We start from the raw sequence: 26,554 nt of genomic DNA on the forward strand, positions 1-26,554 counted from the left end.
TTCTGAGGACCTCATGTACAGCATGGTGGCTGGAATGAACAGTACTGTATTGCACTGTACACTTGAAATTTGCTAAAACAGTAATCTTAACAGTTTTACCCCCTCCCCCAAAAATTAACTATATAAGGTGATGAAAGTGTTAATTACCTGGATTATGGTAATCATTTCACAATTTTTACATATGTCAAATCATCGCATTGTAGTCTTTAAATATATATAATTTCATTTGTCAATTATAAACTTAATAGAACTGAAAAAATTAAAAAAACTCAAAGTGCTTTATTGAGCAGAGGGCTCATACCCAGACTGCAAACTCTTCCCACGTGTGCTCTGAACTTCATTTTTTCTTTAACTTCACCCTTCACTTTTCTGAGAGCTTGTCTCATCCCCTCTTCTATGTGTAATGCTACTCATCCCTTTACTATAATAGAATCTCTTGTCATAAACAAACACAAATCATTTACTTTGAGTTTCTTGCTATCGACCTCCTCAAAATAGAAATATGTGCATTTAGAAATAAGAAATAGACACAGAGATTAGTAAATTGGCATTCATAAGGTCACAAAACCATTGCATTCTTTAGCCCTGACTTAAATACAAGTCATATTTCTGGCCAATTCAATAGTTTTATCCAGACAGTGTTTGTTAATCAAATAATATAACCATGAAGGTGGTTGCTTAGGTTCAAACATCACCTGCACAAATGCAGGTACAGGCTGGGGAAAACCTATCATGATTGTGGTCACTTTGATAGCCCTGAAGGGCTGAGTGTCCAGAATTTATAAACCTGTAATCTTTCTGAACCTCAAATCTGGTTTATCATCACTGGTGGCAGAATTGAGATCATTTTACTTAATTATTGAGAAGCCAATGTTATTGGTGATGGCTTTGTGTTTCTAGCCCACAAACTGAAATACATAGGTTATTGGAGGAAGGACAAGCCCGAGAACCTCTCCAATGTCATGGGAATGATAAAAATTTAATCACTTTTGCTGATAGAAACTTTTGATTGTCTCCTTTGTTTTACCACTTTATTCCTATTTTCCTTCAAGCCACAATATCAAAACAGAAGCATAGCTATTAGTAACTATTTTTGTAAGCTCTTCCAAATATTTTTTCCTGTTTAATTGGAATAATATCACTGAGTATACAGCCACAGCCATCCATAAATCACAGAAGGCTTCCCAAGACTTCCACAAAATATTGAATTTATTTCTTAGTGTGTTAATACACTTTTAAACATTATAAAACTTGTACTTATTGTTCTTAACCTTTCTTTCCTATTAGAAAATCTTTCCAAAATTATGCTAATGATTGTGGAAAGAAATGGAGATAAATAAGAGTCCAGACTGAGTAGTCTCATTGCTGAAAATTCTTAATAATTAAAGCAGTCTGGCATCACTAAGCTTACATTAGAAACACAAGAAGTTAATTTTTAAGTACAAAAGATATCACTTCAAATATTTCCAGTCATCCATGAATGTCATTCTGATTACTTAACAAACAAAAGTTAGAGTATAAATTTTTTACTAATGAATAATGTGCAAAATACATTTTACTGTTGATGGTAACAGCTATTAACATTTCCCTATGAGAGACAGCTCTGTGTATATGTGTGTAGAAACTTTTAAAAAAGAAATATTGCTAAAATGAGGAATATTTCTATCAGAACTTAAATAAAATTCTTCTGAATCTCAAAAAAAAATCAAAAGTGAAGATAACCTCAATAAACAAAAACATAGAAGAAATAATGAGAAATTTTTAGCTTGTTCAATTATGTTAAAGTTTTCCCTTTGATTAAAGGAGAAATATTAAGATTATCTCAACTGTTTGAAACGTATACAGATTAACAGGCATAATATATAACGTCTTCCTCTCATTTACTGCAATGTTTTACAAATCAGATGGAGATCTGATTATTTCACAAATCAGATGGAAATCTTATTACACAATTTCTGCAAATACATTGATCAATCACTATTTGAAATATTTATTTTTTAATAGACTCATTGTATATTTTATAAATCCTAGCTTTAAGATAAAATAATTTTCATGAACTTGAAAAACATCAAATAAGAATGTCTTAATAATGTGATCACGTTAAAAGAGGTACTTTTAGAAATATTTGTTGCTAAAAAATTCACTTTTTTTTTCTTTTGAGATGGAGTTTCACTCTTGTTGCCCAGGCTGGAATGCAAGGGAACAATCTAGACTCACTACAACCTCTGCCTCCCAGGTTCAAGTGATTCTCCTGCCTCAGCCTCCCAAGTAGCTTGGTTACAGGTGCCCACCACCATACCCAGCTAATTTTTGTATTTTTAGTAGAGAGGGGTTTCACCATGTTGGACCAGCTGGTCTCGAACTCCTGACCTCAGGTGATCCACCTGCCTCAGCCTCCCAAAGTGCTGGGATTACAGGCATGAGCCACCATGCCTGGCCAGAAATCCACTTTTTACATGAAATATTGCATTCATAACATTTAAGAAAATATTTGTAACTATTAAGAATAAATTGTTTCATAGTATAAGTGAATTCCAACAAGTATCGTAGAAAAAAAAATTACCAAGTGATGTATCTAATAATGTTGACACACAAGAAAACTCAAATTTCACATTGCATTTGTGAGAGTATAAATTGTCTCCTACCAAAATAATTGTTTCCATATTAAGTCAATAACATTAATTTCATTAGTTACTATAGCTCATCCAGATGTCATAGTACTCCCTGAATATCCCTCTAAGGACATTCAGATAATAAGCTATACCGACATTTCAAATATTCTTTTTACAATGACATATTTCAAACATAAAAGCAAATGTAAGGATAACTACTCTAACTCTATATCCATCAACCAGTTAAAAAAAATCTGATTATTTTTGATATTTCTCTAAGATGTTTTTTACAAAAATGAAACAGAGTAGTTGAAGTCAGTTTTACTTCCCATATACTCTGCAATTTCATTCTTATCCATTTCCAGAGGAAATCTCCATTTTGTGTTTATTGTATACAGTTTTTATACAGCTGTATTTATACATATACACAAACACTAATATTGTATAAATTGATTTTAATTGAAATTCTAATATAAACAGAATTACCCTGAACTTACATTTTTTGAGTCTTGCATTTGAAATCTCCCAATGTTGATATTTGTTCATTTAATTCAAATGCAATATTTTAATTTATTGTATAACAACATCTCCATTGATTTCCTTATTCTCCCTTTAGTGGTTATTATGGTTTCCACACATTGTTAATAATGTTAGAGTTAGTGACATACATATGTTTGAGTATTTATCCAGAATTGGAATTGCTGGCTTATAACCTATGCATCTCTTCTGCTTCCCTAGATTTTACCAACTTGCCTTCTAAAGTGATTAACAAATTCATATTCCAACCAATGTGAGAATTCTTACATTTCTATGTATTGGGATAAACAACCTTTTGAATTCTTGCCTAAAGGAGGGATTTCATTTTCTTAAATGTGCTTTCTTTCTTTCTTAATGAGATTAAGCATTATGTATGTGCTATAGATATTATGTATGTGCTATAGATATAGCACATAAATTCAGGTATATAAATTTGAGTGGCTTATTCGTAGTATTCGTCCATATGTCTATGAGTGTTTTTTTTTATTATTACTCTTTTGGCATTCTTATTTCCTGTTTTCTGTTTCTTTATTAATTACACATGTTATAAATACATTCTTCCATTCTCCACTTATTTTTTTGCCTTTTTATGGTGTCTGAATTTTAAATGTTACTCTCTAGATTTTCACCTTTCCTCCTTCTGAATACATTTATTTATCAACCTGAAATTATTTTTTAATTTGAACAATTATCAATAGCAATAATTGCAAACGCTTTATAATAAAAACTTCAAGAGTTACTCTCTGACCACCACTGCTGTCTTTCCAACTCCGTCCCCAATGCCAGCTACCCTTTATCCTTACTGGGGATCCTTCTAGCTCTCTTCCTTTATATACTGTCTTACCATTTATATATTCTGTAATGTCCAAGATCCCCTTTTGTAATAAATTAATTGTATATATCCCTAACAATCTTTCTCCTCTCTCTTTTCATGTTGGTTGTTTGGGTAAAACACAACCATAGTTAAAATCCAATTCTCTAGCTGAATGTGACTAGAAAGAAATGAAAAATCATGTTAAATATCCTCACTTAAATGAAAGACAAATAACTTCAAGTTGACTCTCCATGAGTTTTATATCGTTTCCAAATATTTGCAGATTTTCTAGATATCTTTATGTTATTAATTCATAATTTAACTGCATTATACTTAAGGAACATATTTTTTAATAATTATATTATCTAAAATTTATTGATTTTATGGCCCATAATATAGTCTGTCTTGGTAAATGTTCTGTATGCACTTGATAAGAATGTGTATCCTTCAATTGTTTAGTGGAATGTTCTATAAAATGTCAATTACAAAGTGTTGGTGGATAGAGTTTTCAAGTACTCTATATCCTCACTGATTTTCTGTCTACATGTTCTATCAATTATTTTGAGATTAGTGTTGTGGGATTGTCTATTTATGCTTTCAGTTTTATCACTTTTTGCTTTATATATTTTAAATTCCTGCTACTTGTAAGCAATGGTTAGAATTTCTATGTTTTCCTAATAAATTGGCCACATTTTCATTATCGTCTTTATCTCTGTTACTATTGTTTGTTTTGAAAAATACCTTGCTATTAATATAGCCACCTTGAATGTTTTTTTCTTTTTTTTTTCTTTTTTTTTTTGAGACGGAGTCTGGCTCGGTCCCCCAGGCTGGAGTGCAGTGGCGCGATCTTGGCTCACTGCAAACTCCGCCTCCCGGGTTCACGCCATTCTCCTGCCTCAGCCTCCCGAGTAGCTGGGACTACAGACGCCCGCCACCACGCCCGGCTAATTTTTTTGTATTTTTAGTAGAGACGGGGTTTCACCGTGTTAGCCAGGATAGTCTCGATCTCCTGACCTCGTGATCCGCCCGTCTCGGCCTCCCAAACTGCTGGGATTACAGGCGTGAGCCACTGCGCCCGGCCTTGAATGCTATTTTCATCGGTATTAGCATAGTGTATCCGTTGACATTCTTACACTTTTTGCATCCTTACACTTTTTCCATCCAACCTATTTACATCTTTATAAAGTAGATACCTTACAGGCAGCCGGTTATTAATGCTTGCTTTTAATTTCAGTATGACAATCTTTGTGTTTAATTGTTTAGACCATTTACTTGTAATGTAATTATTGATAGGGTTATGTTTAAATTTACCATCTTATTATTTGTTTTTTTTTCTTTGTCCCATCCATTCTTTGTTCCATTTTCTCATTTTTCTGCCTATTTTGGATTAGTATTTTCTTATTATTCTGTTTTATTTCCTGTATTGACTTTCTATCTATGAGTCTTTTGTATTATTTTAGTAGTTGCTATAAAGTTTAGGGTATACATTCTAACTTCTCACAATCTATTTTCAAATATACTATGCCACTTAACATACAGTGTATCTTTACAAGAGTATACTTCCATTTAGCCCTTCAAAGCTTTTATACTGTTGTATATTTTATTTCAATAGATGTTGTAAATTCCACAATACATTGTTTTATCCTTTTTGTAAGAAGTGAATTATATTTTAATTATTTAAATAATAAAAATAAATATTTATATTTACTAACGAAGCTACTATTTTTGATACTCTGTGTTTCCTTGTATAGATCCAGGTTTCCATGTGGTATCATTTTCCTTATGCTTGAAAGACTTAACATTTCTTTTTTTTTTTTTTTTTTTTTGAGATGGAATCTCATTCTGTCGCCCAGGCTGAAGTGCAGTGATGCAATCTCAGCTCACTGTAACCCCCACCTCCCAGGTTCAAGCGATTCTCCTGCCTCAGCCTCCCAAGTAGGTGGGATTACAGGCATGAGCCACCGCACCCAGACTTAACAATTCTTTTGATGAAAGTCAGCTTGTGATGAAGTTTTTTAGTTATCTATGTTTGTATAGATCTTTGTTTTGCCTTCATTTTCTAAAATTTATTTTCTCTTAGTAAAGGATTATAAGGTGACTTTTCCTTTTTGCCCCAGTACTTTAAAGATGTTGTACTATTATCTTCTTACTTGCACTGGAATATCTTTGGCCATTATATATTTAAATGTGTCTACCCAATTCCTCCCTCTCTATGGAACTCTAATACCCATATATTTGGTTGCTTGCAGTTGTTCCACACTTTACCAATGCTCTGTTTATTTTTTTTCATTCAGTCCTTTTTCTTTCCATTTACTTTTTGATAGTTTTTTTTTTTACTATGCCTTCAATTGTATTACTTCTTGTTTCTGACTTATCTCTTCCAACCTTAGCACCTTCAGTGTACTTTTCATCTTAGATATTGTAGTTTTCATGTCTAGAAGTTTAGGTCTTTGTAATTTATTTCATATCTCACATTAATATGTTTATTCTTTAATCTAGTTTCTTGATGGGATATAGGATACAGTTAGTTTTTAAAGTCCTGATCTAGTAATCCTGCCATCTGTATCATTTCTGAGTCAATGTTAATCGATGTTTTTTTCTTCTAGCTATGGGTTATAGTTTCCTGCCTTTTTGACTGATTCATAGTTTTTGATTGGGTGTCAGATGCTATACATTTTACCTTGTATGTCCCAGATATATTTTGCAGTCCTATAAAAATTTTTGAGCTTTATTTGCTAAATGCAAACGGGAACATTTTTTTCTTTGGGGTCTTTCTTGTGACCATTCTTGGATCAAAGCAGCCTTTAGTATAGAGTATTTTTCTTTACTGCTGACACAAGATCTTAGTACTCTATTCAATGTAACATTAATTATGGCGCTTTCCACTCTGGCTGGTGGGAACAGGCATTACTCCAAACCTGGTTTGTGTGTCAGGCACTGAGGCACTGTTCACCCTAATTTTTTCAAGTGATTTGTTTAGCAGCCTCTATTTGTTTTCTCACACACCTGTAGTGATCAGTAGATACTTGGACTTGAAGGGGACCTTTTGCAGATTTTGGGAGTTCTTTCCCTGTGCAGCTCTTTTTGTTATCTAGTACTTGGTTTGCATGCTGAGGACATCCTGACTTGCTTGCATGCTCAGTTCTGTGTCCTTAAATCAAGGACTCTGTGGATCTCTGCCTGGATTCTCCCACCCTGCCCCAGAGCTTGAAATACCTATTTCTGGGCAGTAAGCCAGAGAATTATAAACTAGCCTTGTTTGCTTATTTTCTGCCTCCAAGGGATCACAGTATTTCATTGCCTGATGTCTAATTTCTTGAGAGCCACTGGTTTACATATAAAGCCTGAATTGTCAGTTGTTTCAGGTGGGGATGGGGTGTGTGTAAATTCAGTTTCAATTACTTCATTTGCAAGGAAATCAAAACTTGAATGACAGTTTAGTAAAGTAATTCTAGTATATTCCTTTTAGCTCCATCCTTTTAGCATTAATTGTTGTGGTAAAAACTGTTATATACCTACTGATCTTTATACTAGTTAATGTATTTTGTTTCTCTGATATTTGTATAAAATTATATCTTTATCCCTGTTGCTCAGTTTCTCATCTTGTGACTGTCTGTGTCGCCATTTATTTACCCTATTAATATACTGGGTACTATTTTAGTATCGTGCTTTTCTGAGAAAAGAGATTAGGTTAAAAACACTGAGTTTTAACTATTTGTATATTATTTCTTTGCAATTCCCTTGATTTTCTGACCTTGAACTACTCTTAGAAAAATATCATCTCCTGAATTTATCTTTCTTCTACTTACCTGTTTTTTTTTTTCATTTTAAACTTTTGAAGCAAAATTCTGTGACTTTTCTAAATTTTATATTCCAACTTACTGTTTTCATAGGGACTAGATTAGAGCCTATCCCTTGCACACATTTTTAAATTTCAAACTTTGATTTTCATCTGGAAAAGTAATTGGTTCACTTTCAAATTCTTATTTACCTGCTTCATTTGATCATGTTTTTATATCCTCCTTTAGTACTTTTTGCAGATGTAATTTCCTTATTTATTTCTTTGAAGATAAATTTTAAATATTGAATACAATTTTATTTCTAATTCATGACAAACTATCACTGCTTTGTTATGATTTTATCGTTGATCTTTCATACAATTAGATTTCAAATTTTACTTTGTTTTTTCTATTTATTTTAAATAAGTAATTTTCACTTTTTGGTTCATTTGTATCTTATTTTTCTCTTTTTTTCCTCTGTGCTCATCCTTTTTTAAATAATGAGTATGTGGTTAGCTTGCCCAAGGACAACGAAGTGCAGGCCATACTTTGCCAGTGTCATGGTGATGGTGATATTTTATAGACAGAATCTCTGTGACAGCTGAAAATTGTTGGTTTTCTCTGTAGTGTACTATCCTTCCTCCCTAGGCTCAGAGTTTGCTAGCCTTGGGCTACTTACTGAGAGGTGGTACAACCACATCCCAGCTTCAAGCCTTGAGACTATCACTGGTCCCGAATCCAGCATGGAGCACTTCCATACCTCTTTATCCCTCTAGGGTCAAACCACCACCACTCTTTCCTGCTTTCATAGCACAGAAAATCCAATGCTCATTTCTAATCATCACTTTATTTATTCCTTCTTTTTCTAATCTACAAAGATATTGTTTCTGAATCTGGCTATTTTTAAAAAATTATTTTGCCTACAATTGCTGTTTGAAACAGGAGATGTATCAAAATATACATTTGTTATGCCACAATTTTTGTAAAATCTTAAGCCAAGGATATTTTTATCCTATAAAGTACATCAATTAATAATTCTTTGGACAACAGAATTTACAGAAGTTTTAGAATTTATAGGGTGTTTAGAAATTATTCATTCTAAAAATACAACAGGAAAAAACTGAGAGAAATTGACACTGTTGACTTTCTAGCTTCTCTTTGTCTTTAAGATGAATTCATCTTGTAAACTGAAAGACAGATATTAATTTTTCTTAATTGAAATAACATAATTTCTAGAAACAATTTTTAAAGAGAAAACCATAAAGAAGGTCAGCTATTTTGTGAAATGCAAAAATTAGACTAAAATACCTCAGTCAAATAGATGTCTACTTCTGAAGAATTAGTTATAAAAGTGCTTCTTCAAACTTCTCACTTAGAAAGTGTGTATCCAATTAACCATTGCCTTGAAGGCTTTTATACTCGCATCTCTTGAAGTAGAGGTCAAACAGAGGGTTAATTAGAGATTTCAAAGCGGAATTTTTGGAAAAATTAAAGTATTGCTCTGAGAAATTTGATTTTTTAATAGATATCTTGTAATTTTCCTGAAGCTATATTCACCAATGACTTCACGTAAGTAGTTTTGTATTGACAGAAAACACAGGGTACTAAAAGATACATTAGTTAAATTACTTCACCAAATGCATTTTAAATTCAGTAGGAGTGTTTAATCATGGATTAAAAGTGGAAATATTTATGGCATTGAGGAAAATGGTATCCTTGTTATTTAACCTTAACTACAAGATCATGTCAACCCCAAGTACAAAGTTAACCATATTCTGATATGCAGCTCAGCTGTAGGCTACTATTTAAAAGATAACTTTTGGATGCCCTAAGACTATTGTTATCTTGAATAATTTATTACCACCGGCTTCCTGTATTTCATCATATTTTCCTCTAAAAATCACCTTTTCCAGAGAGGGCAGTGACATTAGCTTGTTTCCTATCATTTAGTTACTGCTAGAGTCTCTCCGGCATTACTACACAAACATACAAGAAAAGCAACTGAATTCTCTTGTTAAGTACGGACTCAGATCAAATTGGAATAGGATGAAAAAACAGCCTGACTTTCTGTAATGGTTCTTTTTTTTGGGGGCACACACTTTCCTTCTTATTGAAAAAAAATAGGGAGAACATCCATAAAGAAGAGTCCCATTTTTATCCTACAATTTACTAATATGATTACCTTTATAGAGTATAACTTCCCAGATTTGTGTGGACTTATGCTAAGGCATAAGCATTACAATTAGACAAAGACAAGAAAACCCCAGATATCAAACTATCACACATGCGCACGCACACACACACACACACACACAATCAAAGGTATTTTTAAAATGATATTAACATCTCTGGCACCGGGATTCAGTAAGCAATGATGGATCAATGCAACTTATAGACCTTCAGGCCCAGAAAAATATTTCTAAAATTTCTTGCCCATTGTCTTCAAACAAAAATTTACTAGGTTCAAATGCCATGACTTTTGTATTTTATGCTTCCATCCTTGTTGAAGATAGACTCTGATTTGTACTTCAGGGAGGGATTTAGGAGCTAAAGAGCTTAGTAAGATAATCTTTTTCTCTGAATGAATGAAATAGATCTTTCTTAACAAAGTATTTTTTTCTTAGAATTGTTGAAAGTCCATTTTCTTATTCATATTTGTGTTTCAATGTGTGATCCTGAGGGCATTCAGAAATTATTGAAGTATTCTGCTCAGTTGGGCTTGGTAGCTGAGAAAAAAATTATAACACTTAAGAATCAAATTTCTCTTTTTTTTTTTACAGACTGTAAGTTATATTAGTAAGATCTATCGATGTTTTTGGATGCCATATAATCCATTCACTTTGCCACATAATCTTGTATTATTGAGCGACTATCCTAGTGTTTATGCACCTACTCTCCTATTTTAAGTTCTTCCATACTTTTATTCTGTGGAGAGTGCTGCTACAATCATTTTTGTAAATGTCTCTTCTTTTATATGTGCAAAGATTTCTCCCGAGTATTTATTTGTGGTTGGCATTGTTGAAATAACACACTGGTAGTGTGATTCCAGGTCCTGATCTTGGGAACTAGAGGGACATCGAATGCTAGAATTGTCAGTTTACATTTTATAAAATATTCAGTAAATTTAATTAAATGTCAATTTATTTAACTAACTTTTGCTGAATTTTATTATGTGCTCAAACATAGTGAATTTTATGGACATTGATAGTGCAAAAAAAGGAGACTGTGGTGCCGGGGCTAGGGGAGAGTTTGTATCTACAAATGGATTGATCAGAGGAGGCGCTAATAACATAACCCCGATCCAATACTTGAACATGGGGAGAGAGTGTCCATAAGGAACAGCCATGAGTAACCTGAGGGAAGAGGGAACAAGCCTCTAAGGCAGTGTTGTGTCCAGAATGCTTGAGGAACAGCAAACAGCAGGGAAGGTAAAATGATTGCAGCAAGGTGAATGAGGGAAAAATAACAAGAGATAAGTCAGAGTGGTAACAAGGGAGGGAGCTGGTCACCTCATGAATAAGTCATTGTTAGGTAGGACTTTGGTTTTTGTGACTTAGGTTTTTAAGGGATCACTCTGACACCACACTTGAGAAGAAATTATAGCACACAGAGTGGTGCAGAGGAGGTGGAGGAGATGGATAGCTCCTGTCGGGGGCCTGCCGTCTCTCTGGTCCTGAGGGATGAAGCTGACATATCAGACAGGACAGCATGCAACCCAGAGGCCTTGCAATGCATGTTTCTGGGACCCAAGTTATGTATGTAGGAGAAAAGTTGGACAGATGTAGGATGAGAGACTTAGTAAGAGTTTTGAGTACTGTAGTTATCATCTTCTACAAAGGATACGCAAAGGATACCTTGCCACAGAGACAACCATAAAATCTCTACAATGTCGTCCGCGTCATAGCAAAAGCTGCTGGTGCTGCAGATGGACTGCTGACATTGGTGTCACAGCCAAAAGCAGAAGGGAGGAAATAGTTTCACTCACCTTCCAATGTCCTGCTAGTACTTTATAGTGGAGTAACCTAAACAGAAACCAGCTGCCAAGCATTGAGAAGTGAAATTCTCAGGCTTTCAGGCCCATAAATTACACAGGCAAGCACATTTAAGAGTAGCAGTAGAGTTGTGGTCTAATCCACAAACATCTAACCCACTTAGAATTACCAGCTTGATAGCTACTGTGTCTGGAACCTCCAGAGGGAATCCTTTAATGACTCTTCTCAACATTCTCAGAGTAAAAGTGAATGCAAACAGGATACATTTCACTATATTCTTACAGCATCATCATGACGGAGAGAAACATGGTGCAACATTAAAGGAGGTTATTCTGAGAAGGCAAACTTAAAGAGTAAATACCAAAACATCAGCTAAAAATGCCTGCAAAGAAGTAAGGCCATTAGGCCAAAAATGCTCTTAACCGATCCCATCATTCCGGAAGTGCCACACACTATCACCTGTTCCGAGATTGTTCTCAGCCTCAGTTAATCAAATCTCCTCTTTGTCATGAGTGGTAATGTGTGCTATCCCCAGAGTTGAAGATATATATATTAATAAAAGTAACAAAATTAAAATATACACATCCTTTGTCAACTTATTTCTAAACCGTTCATTGTAAATCTGTTTCTATTTTGCCTGAGCTGCAGGTAAATCTCTATAGGCTACTTGACATTTCATTTGATAGTTTTTATTTCAAAATTGATAACTACATAGATGGCAAATTATGACTTGTAAGCCAAATCCATCCCACTTCCAGTTTTTGTAAACAAAATATTATTGGAGAACAGTCATGCCTGTTTATTTACTTATTGTCTCTGGCTTTCTTCATCCTAGAACAGCTGAGCTGAGTAGTTGCGATAGCTAATTTCAGGTTCACATTTAGCAAAGCCAAAATATTTACTATCTGACTATTCAGGAAAGAACTTTGCTGAGCTCTGTTATCTATGATACTTTACTTGGTATTTCATTCTGGGTAACCGTAGTTGGTGACACCTTCCATGAGGACCTGGGTTCGGTAATCTTGGGCTCACGGTTTTCTTTTATCACAAATCTCCACCAGCCTCCAAATTTAGTGATTTTTTAATCTGATTAAGTTAAATCTTTAATGCTTCTTCTTTGTCTTTTTCAAATTGTTTCCACACTGTCTCAATTGCTAAAATAATGTCATAGCTGAATTATTATTCTGCCTCCAGTCAAATCAAATGCCAATAACAGGTGATGCTTCATGACTTTTTAATGTAACTCCTTGCTAAAAAGCATCTGTGCTTCCCCAGTTGACCAATAAAGGTGAATCTGTTTCTCTGTCTCCCCTCCAATTTCTTTTATAATCTCAAACAATACCTCTCACTAGTCACCTGCAGAAATGCTATTCATCATTCAGGAAACCCAAGAAAACCACATCACTATTTCCCAAATAATATGTACTTAAAAGAATGATGATTCCTATAAGATATTATTGTTACTGAAAATTATAGAAATTATATTTAACTTTTCTATGCCTTAGCAGATGGTTGTTCCAGACACCATCCACTGAGGCATAGAAAAGTTAAAAATAAATGAGACATCTAATTGACTGGGACCTGCACATTCGAGAAGTTCGTGGAGTTTCACTTTATTCCTTTAGACGGAACAATCCATCTAAGTCCATATTTGTAAAAGAAATTAGAATTCTATTTTTTATAAAAAGTATTTAATAAATAATGTGATTTTAGTAAAAATTGACCTTAATCATAAAGCTATTTTTCATGCCTAAAAGATGACCCATGGGTATTTAGGGTTAAAACATATTGTTATTTGATGATTGACTGAAGATGTCCTTGGTCATGAAAGGGGCGAACATTGAACTGGGGAAAATGTGGTGTAATCTTCAAGCCCTCTGAATTTATTATTGCAGTGTAAAAATTCTCTATCCTGCTTCTTAATCTAGGTGATATTTTTCTCCAAGATCTGAGGAGAAAAGCATTTCTTGGACTCTGATACTTTTCCTAAAGCATTTTTCTCTTTTCTTTTCTTTTTTCAGAGGTCATTGTCAAAGTTTTTGTCCTTGAAAGGTTAGCTAAGTCTATAGGTTTTTATTTGAAGTTACAAGTGCTCTTCAGCATTTGAGTTATAGGTGTCTACTTCTGCAATGGTATGAGACATTGCTCTTGTAAAAATTTCAATCTGTATGGTGGAAAATTTTTGAAAAGTATTGTCAAGTGTATTACTTTCTGCCGAAGGTTAATCAGATACTGCTGAATGATGAAGGTAGTTCTTTGAATAGTTAATGCTATTCTCAAGATTCTATTTGATACAAATAAAAATGACCATAAAAAGTTTAAAAAACAGTTTGAGAAACTGAAAGTGTCAATCTATTATTTTTATGATTTAATGGAAAGTAAAAAATATGCATCCACAATCTTTTAGGCAGTTTCATGAGCCATTACAAAGTAGAATGGAATATTACTATTTATTGAGTATTCACGATGCTAACTTTCTTTAAAAAACATTAGGAAAGGGTAGAAAAATTAATATCATTTTAATAAATATCAGTTTTGTGATATTAGGTACTTACGTTTCCCGACTATCATCTCTCTCTCTGTCTCTCTCTCTCTCTCTCTGTCTCTCTCTTTCTCTGTCTCTCTCTTTTCATTCTCTTGTTTACATACAGAATATAGACATTAGGAAAAAGGTCGATAGTTAGGGACCCACAGAAGTAAAATCTATAGAAATAAGCAAGACTTTGAAACTCTAAATAAGGCCATTTGGTTATTAAGATATTGCCCATGTTTAAAAAAATAAGAAACACCTATAAATGATTGGATGCCATGCTGACATAAAGAAGGCACAGATGTTAGATCATACCTGGCACTCCTTCTATGTTCCTCAGGCAATAGTCACAGGACTGCTGAGACCCTGAACAAAATCCAGAAGTTCTGTCCAGAAAGGAATGAGATGATATTAGGCAACTACTGTCAGCAACCAACACAAGGGATTTAAGTATCAAGCAACTCTTCATCTCTCCCTTTTCCTTTTTTCCTATTTACCAAAATCCAGTAAGTTAATTACAAATTTGACAAACAAATGAAGGAATGATCATATAGGCATTCTAGGTGGCCATCTAAATTCACCAAAAATTAAGTATCCCCAAACCTACCAATTTGTGTGCTATGAAGAAAAAAAAAAAAAGAGAGACAGAGAGAGAGAAAGATTGTTCTGGAAAGGACATTTTCTTGTACATAAGGGCTATTTCTATTTAGAAAAATCCACACTGTGAACTTTGAAGCCGGGCATCTCCTCTCAGCTAGGGCACTGGCAAAGGATAGAGAAGGAGCCGATAAAATGCCATCACCCACAGTGACGACTCCAGACGGTGGGAGACAAAGAGGCAACAGCATTAGGTTTCTTCTGACATCTCCATTAGAATTGAAAACAGGAGTGACATTGACAAATATACAGTAATGGCAATGACAGTAGAAGCATTCGAACCATACTGTGCTGAGCTGTTTAACCTCTGCTTCCTGATTCTAGTGAGATTTCAGAATCTACTTCTCTAGGCTTCTCATTGTTTTTTGTGACCCAGTTATATATTTCTAAATTCATTTTCTATGTATGTGGCCAGTCATTTTCTAACATCTACAACTATCAGGCAATTAAGATGACTGATGCAAAGGGTAGGGAAAGTTTCCTAGATAGTGACAACTCTTAATTGTAACTTGCCGATTTTAATAGCTTTTAGTTTTTCATTTTAGAAAAAAAAAATCTGGTGATATAGTATAACAATTATGCAATATTTTCTTGAATAATTTGACCCAGATTTATGATTGTATGGCATGGGTAAAATTGAATTTTATTAAGTAATATTGTATTATTCTTCAACATAACGATTTTTGGGTGGTTCATTCTAAATTGGTTTCTCACAGTTAATTGAGTGCTCTTGTGAATTGTTTAATAACGTACAATTTCACAGTTGGAAATTCTTTTTTCAATTTTGAGCATTTAATAAGTGAAAATAATCTGTACTTTATTTTGAGATAAGCTTATTTTTTTAAAAAGAGGAAAAGAGTTGTTATATAAGGAAGAAATAATATTTTCATCTTCTTTCTCTTCTTTGACTTTCAAACATTTTAAGTTTGTGGACCAAGTATCCACAAACACCAGGGAGACCTGACCTTTCTGTGACAAGTATGGAATAAGTGAGTGAACCTCAGGGGGCAGATTTGAAAGAAAATATCCTTATCCTAAAGATAATTAAGTACATTTTTCGAACTAGGAGAAAATGCCTGTGTGGGGCATATTTTTAGTTGAAACTCATTTTTTAACCTAAAAATGCAGTAGAAAGATTACTTTTGCAGGTTTTCAATAGAAATTACCTTGGGAATCCTTCTTTTGAAGCATTTCCCTGAGTTGCATAGAAAATTTGCAATAACAAAGTGATTATAATTGCTGTATTCATTTTTCATATTTTACATATCGTGTAAGTGAATCTATACCAAACTAAGTACAGTTACCCTTTAGCTAAAGTTGTACTTTCACCTTTGCTTAAACCAGAATGAAGAATTTAAATTAATGAAATGGTAAGATCCATATAGATAAAAGGAAAGGTTCGAAACTAGGGCATCTTGGATTTCCTAGTTCAAATCCCACCTGATCTCTTCTTTTGCTGTGGTACAAAAGTTGGCCTTCATATGACCAAACATAAAACTGACCCAAATCTAAGTAGGCTCTCATTTGTAAAATGAACGTTAAAGTAAAGCTCTTGAGTATATGAATTACAAAGACGCCCTTATGACCACTTTTCATGGATGGAGACAGTGCGAAAAGAGATTTGGAACAGAAACAGTTACCTGTGACATACTTTGTTCATCCCATGCAAAATGTGCCGGCAACATTCAATGTCAAGATGTTTTTCAGAGAATGTTCGAGGTATAGCTATAAATATGTGCTATATCTTTTTAATCTTGATTTTTATTGCCATTATAAACAGAAGAGTTGTGAGTTCACCAGGGATTTGTGTCACGTTTAAACATGTCCTTTAAAATTTTTAGTAAAAATGGAGATATCCAAGTCCAAGATACTGAGATGTTTCATCAAAATCTACATTGAATTGAAATAGATTACAACATGGCCTGTGATTCAGAAATGCCATAAAAGAAGGTAGAAGAGAAAACATAATTGGAAAGATATTTATCTAGTACCAAATTATCAAGGTGGTATCATATAAATGGAAATAGCTACTTTAATTAGCTGTTTGTATCAATCAAACAGGAACTCGTATTGAACTCTAGTTGACAAAATAACCAAAGTTCTGACATTTCTTATCAGCTTTTATTAATTGGTTTATTCAAATTATATGTGTTGAGTTCCTACTATATTCAGTGTGCTGAAATGGATTGTAAAGTTGAAATGAATATGAGTACTGGTTCAAAATGCAATTATCTTTTGGTAATAAGCTGATATGACACTGTATATTGAAAGTCAATTTTATGCTTAATTATTCACTCTATAGTTGAGACAGCCAATCAGAATATTGCCATTATAGCCAATATATAATTATTTGAGTATTTAAGCATTTAAAGTTAAGCAGTTATGAGGGCAAAGCTATATACCTTGAATAGAAAAAATAAACCTGAAATATATCTCACTAATAACCCACAACAAAATTTAAAATTTCCAAATATATAAATGATAGGTTTTATTTGCTTTATGACACACAAGATATAATAAGCTTGAATTAACATATGAATCATTTAATATAAAAACATCTTTTTAAATTAAGGTTAATGCTGCACTAAATATAGAAACTTATGGTCTGGTGAAAAAATGTCTATAGTTGAAAACATATACAGAAAGAGAACATAATATAAAGTAAATTATTATACATGAATTTTATTTTAATATTCATTTATAGATTTTGATATTCTAATAATTTGAATATCTTTAAAAAGATATAATAGTTAAATGGTTTTGATTTTATTAATTGTACATTTCTCCTTCATTTTATCAACAAGAATTTAATTTTTCTCACCACTCCTGTGAAACTATTGCCATAATTAAGATGGCAGTAGAGAAGTCCAAAGGTTTTGGCTGAGGCTATTGATATAATCCATGGCCCACAATAAGGAGAGGTATTTACAAGTAACTTTGGTCAAAAGCAATAGGGCAAATCTAAGTGACTCTCTTTTTCTACTTGTGAATTTTCCAAAGTTTTAAAGGAGAATTGTACAATTATGTTTCAAAGTAGTTCTTTGAAATTAGCATTGTAAGAACATATGATGTTTAAAAAATAAAAAATACAGAATATACTTCAAGAAATGCTTAAAGTCTCTGATCGGTTTGGTGTCAATTAAAAATATATATTTTCCAGCACTTGAGTGTAATTTTAACTGGGATCTCACCTAAAAATGATTCAAACATCATACTTTGGAATTACTTTTTAATAGTTAGAAAAATTGTCATTAGGATTAAAAATATTCAGTGTGCATATATGTGTATGTATATAATGTTTGTATGTGTGTTTGAAGAACATCATGGAATATGTGAGAAAATTCTAAAATTTCTGTAATAATTAAAGACATGGAGAAATTTATGGTGACTTCGTCTAATTTTTCTAAGTGGTTTAAAGAAATTGAGACATGTTGAATTTCTTTTTGACAAAGAATAAATTTAATCACATCACTTTTCTTTTTGTCAAATGATTATTTTTCAAACAATGTTAACAATACAAATTACACTATATCAACTTACCTTACATCTGCTATCCAAAGCTCATTTTTTAATTAAAATTCTCATGAGCTATTGGCAACGTGAAAATTAGTGAGTTGGTAAATTGAGGTGAGAAATTCTTCCAGAAATGTTTAAGATGGAATAGCTAGAAAGAAAATATGAGAAAAATAATTACTCTAAAGGATAGAATCAGAAGAAACAGTTTCTCTTTAACAGGAGCTTTTGAAGAATGGAAATGGAAAGGAGACAGTATTTACAGAAATAATATTCAGTAGAGCTTCTGGATGTATAGAAAGACATAATATAAATTTCATAGTTTTATCTTCCCCAGAAACAGCACCTAAAACCACCACCTCATGTAGGTGATTCCAGGAAGCACAAGTGAAGACTTGAATGAAGCTGTCTAGGGAGAAAATGGCTTGTTATTGAGCAATGGTGGCACATTCCTGCTGGAGACCCTGAGGACCCAACCTAGAACTGGTATCCACTGTCTCCAAGGATAGAGTCTTGAGGGTTTTATTATTATTATTATACTTTAAGTTCTGGGGTACATGTGCGGAACGTGCAGTTTTGTTACATAGGTATACACGTGTCATGGTGGTTTGCTGCACCCATCAACCCGTCACCTACATTAGGTATTTCTCCTAATGTTATCCCTCCCCAAGCCCCCCACACCCCGGCAGGCCCTGTGTGTGATGTTCCCCCTCCCTGTGTCCATGTGTTCTCATTGCTCAACTCCCACTTATGAGTGAGAGCAGAGGTCACAGAACAGAGTCTTAGGTTTTAACTCCTCAAAATTCTGCCTGCTCCAGGCACCCTGAATAAGCTAATTCCTGATGGCAGAAAAGCTGAGAGATGCAATTGGTATCTGAGGTGAGATGCTGCCAGAAGACCCAGGACGCTGTCCACCAAGACTGCTGAAACACAGGGGCTGCTGAAACGTAGAGGATGCTGTGCAGGGCTCGAAAATAAGTCTAATACAACTTAGACTGAAAAGACTGGCTCAGAAAACACCCAAAAGGAAAACAAGAAATGACTGGCACTAGACACGTGCTAGTGAAATTTAAGAATATCAGTGACAATCTCCCAGAAAGAAAACAAAAATGTTCTCATAAAAGGAACGTAAGATCAACATTAGATTTCTCAACTACAACACTGAATGGAAGAAAAAGTGGGCTGGGCGCGGTGGCTCACGCCTGTAATCCCAGCACTTTGGGAGGCCGAGGCGGGCAGATCACGAGGTCAGGAGATCAAGACCATCCTGGCTAACACGGTGAAACCCCATCTCTACTAAAAATACAAAAAAATTAGCCGGGCGTGGTGGCGGGTGCCTGTAGTTCCAGCTAGTCGGGAGGCTGAGGCAGGAGAATGGCGTGAACCTGGGAGGCAGAGCTTGCAGTGAGCCGAGATCGCGCCACTGCACTCCAGCCTGGGCGATAGAGAGAGACTACGTCTGAAAAAAAAAAAAAAAAAAAAAGTAATATTCCTAAATTACCATAAGTAAAGCACTTCACACTGTCATATAAATGCAAAGATGCTACATAAAAGACTCCAGGCATTCTAGACCTCAGAACGTTTGTTTTACATACAATACATCTGGAAGAAAAATATTTAATAAATAGACAATGATATAAAAATAAACATGAGTTATTTTAGGAATACTAGAAAAATGTACAAGTTTTGTTAAGTTTTTAAACTTACTTGGCGAGTGAACATAATTGTTAAGTTTTAACATTGGTAAGAAAAAAGTAGAAACACAGGTCAAAAAAAGATAGGCGTAAGCATTAGGAGAAAAGCATAACATGTATAAATATACCTTTCTAAGTTTAAAAATTGCTAATATTCGCCAGGTGTGGTGGCTTAGGCTTGTAATCCCAGCACTTTGTGAGGCCAAGGCAGGAGGGTCATTTGAGTTCAGGAGTTTAAGACCAACGTGGGCAACATAACAAGACCTCGTCTCTACTAAAAATGAAAAGAAAAAATAAAATATCCAGATGTGGTGGAGCACACTTGCCGTCCCAAATACTCAGGGGGCTAGGGCGAGAAGATTGTTTGAGCCCAGAAATTCAAGGCTGCAGTGAACTATGATCATGCCACAGCACTGCAGACTGGGCGACATAGGGAGACTTGTCTCAAAACAAAACAAAACAAAAAAACTACTAATGTTGTGAAATTTGTCATATTTTTAAAAGAAGAGCTAGCCACAGTGGCTCACACCTATAATCCCAGCATTTACGGAGACCGAGGTGGGAGGATCACTTGAGCCCAGGAGTTTCAGATCAGCCTGGGCAACATAATGAGACACAAAAAAAGAAAAAACAAACAGAAAAAAGACAAAAAAAACCCCATATACTGCAGCACACATGAATACACATTTTAATACAATGAGCATACATGTACTCCACTCCCAGATGATGAGCTAGAACATTAGCTAAACCTTAAATTCATTTGATCTGGGTTCATTCCTCTTCCTCCTATCTCAAAGTCATCATATCATGAATTCTTCTTTTCTTGGTTTCAAAGTTTTATTGCTGATCTATTTATCAACTATAAATTGTTTTTATGCTTTTTTGTACTTTACACAAATGGAATTCTCTATTTTATAAAATTTTAAATTCATATTGCATTTTCAGAATCAATAATGTTTATGCATTTACCCATTTGTACTGCTAAATAGTATTTTGTGGTATGATTCTACCATAATTTAATCATTCATTCTACTATTCTCCCATTAATGAAAATTTAGGCAGCTGATTTTTTTTTCTCTATTCTGATTGATATATCTATGGGAACATGACTCCTGGTACCCAATTGTAAGGTTTGTCCTCGAAAATTTATGATAAGGTACATATAATTTGAACTTCACAAGAGATTTCTAAATTGTTTTACAATACAGTTGCACAAGTTTACACTCTAAAACCATTAGTGTAATGACAGTACGACTATACCACAGCCCTTCTGTACATGTTGTTTTTTAGTGAAAAGAACTGTGTAAATTTTAATAGTGACAGGGTAACCAATATTTTCATTGTGCTATTTACATTTGATTTAAGAAATCCTTACTACTCAGGGAGAAGAAAATACACTGTTACAACATCTTTTGAACATCTTTTGTCTGCTTCTTCTTGCCACAATGCCACATAATCTTAATACTATTAGTAACTCCTGTTCTTTATTTTTCAGGAAAGTTTTGGCTATTTCTTGTCCTTTGTTCTCTCATATAAATTTTAGACTATGTTTAACAAATTCTTAAGTAAAATACCATGAGGTTTTGATTATGAATGCATTCACCTATGGATCAATTTGGGGAGAACTGACAACTTCACAAAATTGCAATCGAAATCATAACCTTCTCCCAATATTTATAACTCCGTCAATGTCTTTTAATAAAGTCTTATTTTCTATAAGTAAATAATATTTTTGGGAGGCTGAGGTGGGAAAATAGCTTGATACCAGGATTTTGAGGCCGTAGTAAGCTATGATTGCACCACTGCACTCCGGCCTGGGCAACAAAGCAAGACCACCATCTCTAAGATAAAATATAAAATAAATAAATAAAATAATAAAAAGTAATCTCTATTATGAGTTGGCATATCTTAATTTTTAGTATAGGTATTATGATCATCATTTTTAGTTTACGTTACAAATTATTATTTGTTGTGTATAAAACTTTGATGGACACATTGATCACCCATCCGGAAAAATTTGCAAACTCATATGTTAATTTTAGAATTTTCCCGTGGTTTCTTTGGAGTTTCTGAATAGAAAATCTGAAAATAGTCATGCTTTTGTTACTTCATTTTTCAATCAATTTTCTTTCTTTTTTCACTTTCATGGTTAGGGCTTCAAGTACAATGTTGAAAAGAAGTGATGACAGTGTATCTGGTCTAAAAGCAACTGCTTTAATACTTTACCATACAAATTACATGTACTTTATTATTTTATGATGCCCTTACTTGAGGGCATTTTGCTTTAAATTTCTAGTAACTTAATCACAAATTGATAAAGATTTTTACTAACAGTCTTTTTTTCTATCAAGAAAATAACATTTATATTTTTCTCCTTTTGCCTGTTAATAGGGATCAACCCAACTATGTAAGCTTTGCCTTTTCTTTAAATTTACTACTGGATTCATTTTGCTAATACTGTACTGTGTACTAATGACTAGCCTGGTAAGTAATTTTCATTCTCCTATCACTTTCCTTGCAGGTTTTGGTATTAAGGTTTTGTTAGCCTTATAAAATAAGGTAACAAATGCTCCTTCCTTTACCTCTGTAAGAATTTATGTAAGATCAGGTTTATTTACTATTTGATGCAACTTGCTTGTAAGGCCACTTGGCTCTGGTGTTTCATTTGTGTAAGGATTTTAAAATACTGACTGAAACGTTTAATTGGTAGAGAACTATTAAAGATTTTGAGTCAATCTTGACTCAATCTTGCTACAGTCTTTCTAAATTTTTTTTATTTTATAAATTCACTGGCATGATAGTCATTATAGCTCTTTAAATTATATTTTAATATCTGCATCATGTATATTATTTCTCTTTCTTCCTTAAAAATATATCCATATATTGTTTGTGTGTGCACGTTTCTGTGTTTGTGTGTGTGTGTTTATGATTAGCCAAGGCTTTGTCTGTTTTATGATTATTTTCAAAGAACCAACAGGATAGTTTGAGTTATGTGCAGGTATATAAAATCTCACAGGGTTCAAGTGGAAAAGTAGGCCCCAAAGAATCCACACAGAAATCCTAAGTCACTTCTGCACACAATTTCTTGGTCAGAATAAGTTGCAAAGCCATGCTTGAATTCAATAGGGTGGAAAGTGCCTGGAAGCAGAATAAGAACAAAATGTGAAAAGCTCTGATGACATCCAGGCCTATGCAAACTTTTGACTATGTTCACACTCTCTGTTGAATATATTTTTCATTGATCCTGGCTTTAATCTTTATTAATTCCTTTCATATTTTTCAAAGTTTATATTGCCATACTGCTTATGAACTGCCTAAGGCAGATATTTAACACAGTAATTTGCAACTTTTCTTATTTTTAGATAAGTATTCAAGGACACATTTCTAATTTCTGTTTAAGCTTCAACTCACTAATTTGGATATCACATGCTTTCATTATGATTCTTTTCAAACAGCCCTACAATTTCATTTTGATTTTTTTCTCTGGATATAATATTTTTAAAATCACAAAGCAATTTTTATTGTGTTCTGAAAACATTTGATTTGCATTTTGCTATTTTTGTCTGTATTCATCAGTCGCTGAGAGGCCTGTGGAAATATCTCAATTTTAGTGTGGGTTTGTCATTTTCTCCTTAAAGTTCTATAAAATTTTTATTTATATGTTTCAAACCATGATATTAAGGGTGCCTCAGTTAAAATATTACATATTTCTGGTTTTAAAAGGCCTTACTAATACATAGATAATAACTGTGAGTCTACTAAGACATTTGCCTCAAATTCACATTTGTATGATATTAATATGACTACATCAGCTTTCTTTTAATGAGTATTTGCCTGGTTTATTTTTTTCTTCTCTTTTTTCCTGTCACATTTTCTGTATGTTTACTTACCAGTAGGTCTCTAAGCAGCAAAAAACTGTATTATTATTTGTTAACTCAGTCTAATAAACCCTCACCGTGAAAAGTATTTAGACCATATACAGTGCATATGATTAGTGGTAGCCTGACAGTATTTCTATGACCTCAATATGTACAATTTGTCTAATATTTTTTGTTTCTACTTTTCTTAAAGTCTTTATTAACTTTACAGTGATTTTTTTCACATCCCACTTTTTGAATTTTACATGCATACTTAATATTTTACATTTTGTAAAATGTAAAAACTAGGTCCTTTAGAACCCTTTAACTCGATCTCACAGCTCTAAATATACGCATTCTAGGAATTTCTTTTTTTTTCTTTTTTTTTTTTTTTTTTCGGTCTAGGAATCTTTTCTTTACCCAATCCCTGCACCTGAGATCACTTTCTTTATATCTGCAATACATTCTTCATATTTATTTTAAGTGAAAGTTTGTTGGTAATAAATGCCATCAACTTTGTTTGCTGGATTTTTTTCAATTTTTCTTTTGAACTTGAAAAGCTATTTTTTTTTTTTTTTGGTGTAGAATTTTAAATTGACAGCTATTTTTTCTCAGTTCTTTCTTCACAGTATCCTAATGGCTTATGGCTTCCAAATGATGTTGTTAAGAACCAACTCTCAGGCCAGGCGCAGTGGCACTTGGGATCACAGCGCTTTGGGAGGTCAAGGTGGGCAGATCACTTGAGGTCAGGAGTTCAAGACCAGCTTGGCTAACTTGGCAAAATCCTGTCTCTACTAAAAATACAAATAAATTAGCCAGATATAGTGGCATGTGCCTGTAATCCCGGCTGCTTGAGAAGCAGAGGCAAGAGAATCGCTTGAACCCGGGAGTTGGAGGCTGCAGTGAGCTGAGATCGTGCCATTGCATTCCAGCCTGGGTGACCAGGTGAGGCTCTCGTCTCAAAAAAAGGAAAAAATCAACTCTCAGACTAATTTTTGTTCCCAGGTGATTAACATTTTTATTTGACTGTTTTAAAGATACTCTACTGTTTATGTTTTGCAGTTTTACAGGTGTATGTGTATGTGAGGCTTTCTTTTCATTTGTCAAGTTTGAGATCACGTAGAGTTTTCTGATTCTGAATATTGTCATCTTTCTGCCATCCTAAAATTTCTTTCATTATATTACCAAATACTTTGTCTTCTGTGTAATCATTCTGACATTCAAGTAGCTGTATATTAGATTTGTTCTCTGTATTCCACATGTTTCTTAGCCTGGGAAGTTTTATTATTTTTTTTCCATCTCTGTGATACGTGCTGGATAATTTCTTTGCCTCTATCTTCCAGTCACTTATATTCTCTTTCTCTTTGACCACTCACTTAAAAAATCTTTGTGTTATATAGATGTGTACATATAGAAATATACTTTTTACTAGTAATAATTAGTCCTGTCTAAAATCTGGTCATGTTTTTGGACTCTTGCTTCTTGGGCATATTTTCAAAACTTCCTTGTACTTATGAAATCACATTGAATATAATTTTCTTATATTCCCATGATTTCATTATGTCAAGTCTTTGAAGGTGTAATTCTGCTGTCTGTATTATGTTACCTTTCAGGTGTAGTGCCCCATTTTTAAAATAGCATATACTGGTCACATTCTTTGGAATAATTTGCCTGTGTTAATTCCTTAAGAATGGGTTGCAGTTGCATTTATTCAGTGGTGTTTTGCATATACTCAGGAAGGCCCTGTCAATCCTTGAATATTATGAATTAAATTATTTGCTTGTACTTGTAAAATATACATGCAGTTCATATTTGGGCTTTTATCCTCTTGATGTCCAGCTTTGATTATCACATGCTGAAAGGACATTACTTTTACCCCTTAGGAACAAAAACAAATTATGTAAAGGCACGTTTTCATGGACAGGATTGTTTCTCATTCATCTACACTTTGAGCATTCTGGCTTTATTTGGGTTGATTCTATAAGACTTTTCACCTTGGGTAGGCCAGCCTATCTTCTGAATGCTGGCTATGTCTTTCATAATGGAAGCTCCAGCATACCTAAACAAATATCCTCAAGAAGACTTTGTAATTTCCTTACACCCCAAGGTGACTGTGTCCCATTTAATTTTGGCTTTTGTATATATCTTATACTCTTTACATATGCCATTTGTTTATAAAGATTTTAAGTATTTATTTTTATCAGAAATATAATTTAGTGCTCCTAGAAAGCTAGCGTCAGAAGACATGATGCACCATATAAAGCATAACAGAGAAAAAAAGCAATCTGTAAGCAAACAAAACATTGAAAAAGAACCCCTAAAAAAACTGAAGAAATGAAAAAAATAGAAACATGAAAACAAAAAAGAATGAAAAATTAGAGATACATTAAAAATTGGAGTAAAACTAACACATAATGCAACATTAATCTCAATAATTTTAATAATGCTCATCCATTGAAATACTAAAACTGGAAGACTGCACAAAAATTACTCCTACCATCCCAATAACAACAAGCAACCAAGAGCTGTCCAAAAGACAAAAATACTTAAAATAACACTATGCAAAAAA

This window comes from Pan paniscus, chromosome 3 (genome assembly GCF_029289425.2).
Source record: "Pan paniscus chromosome 3, NHGRI_mPanPan1-v2.0_pri, whole genome shotgun sequence".
Taxonomy (NCBI): Eukaryota; Metazoa; Chordata; class Mammalia; order Primates; family Hominidae; genus Pan; species Pan paniscus.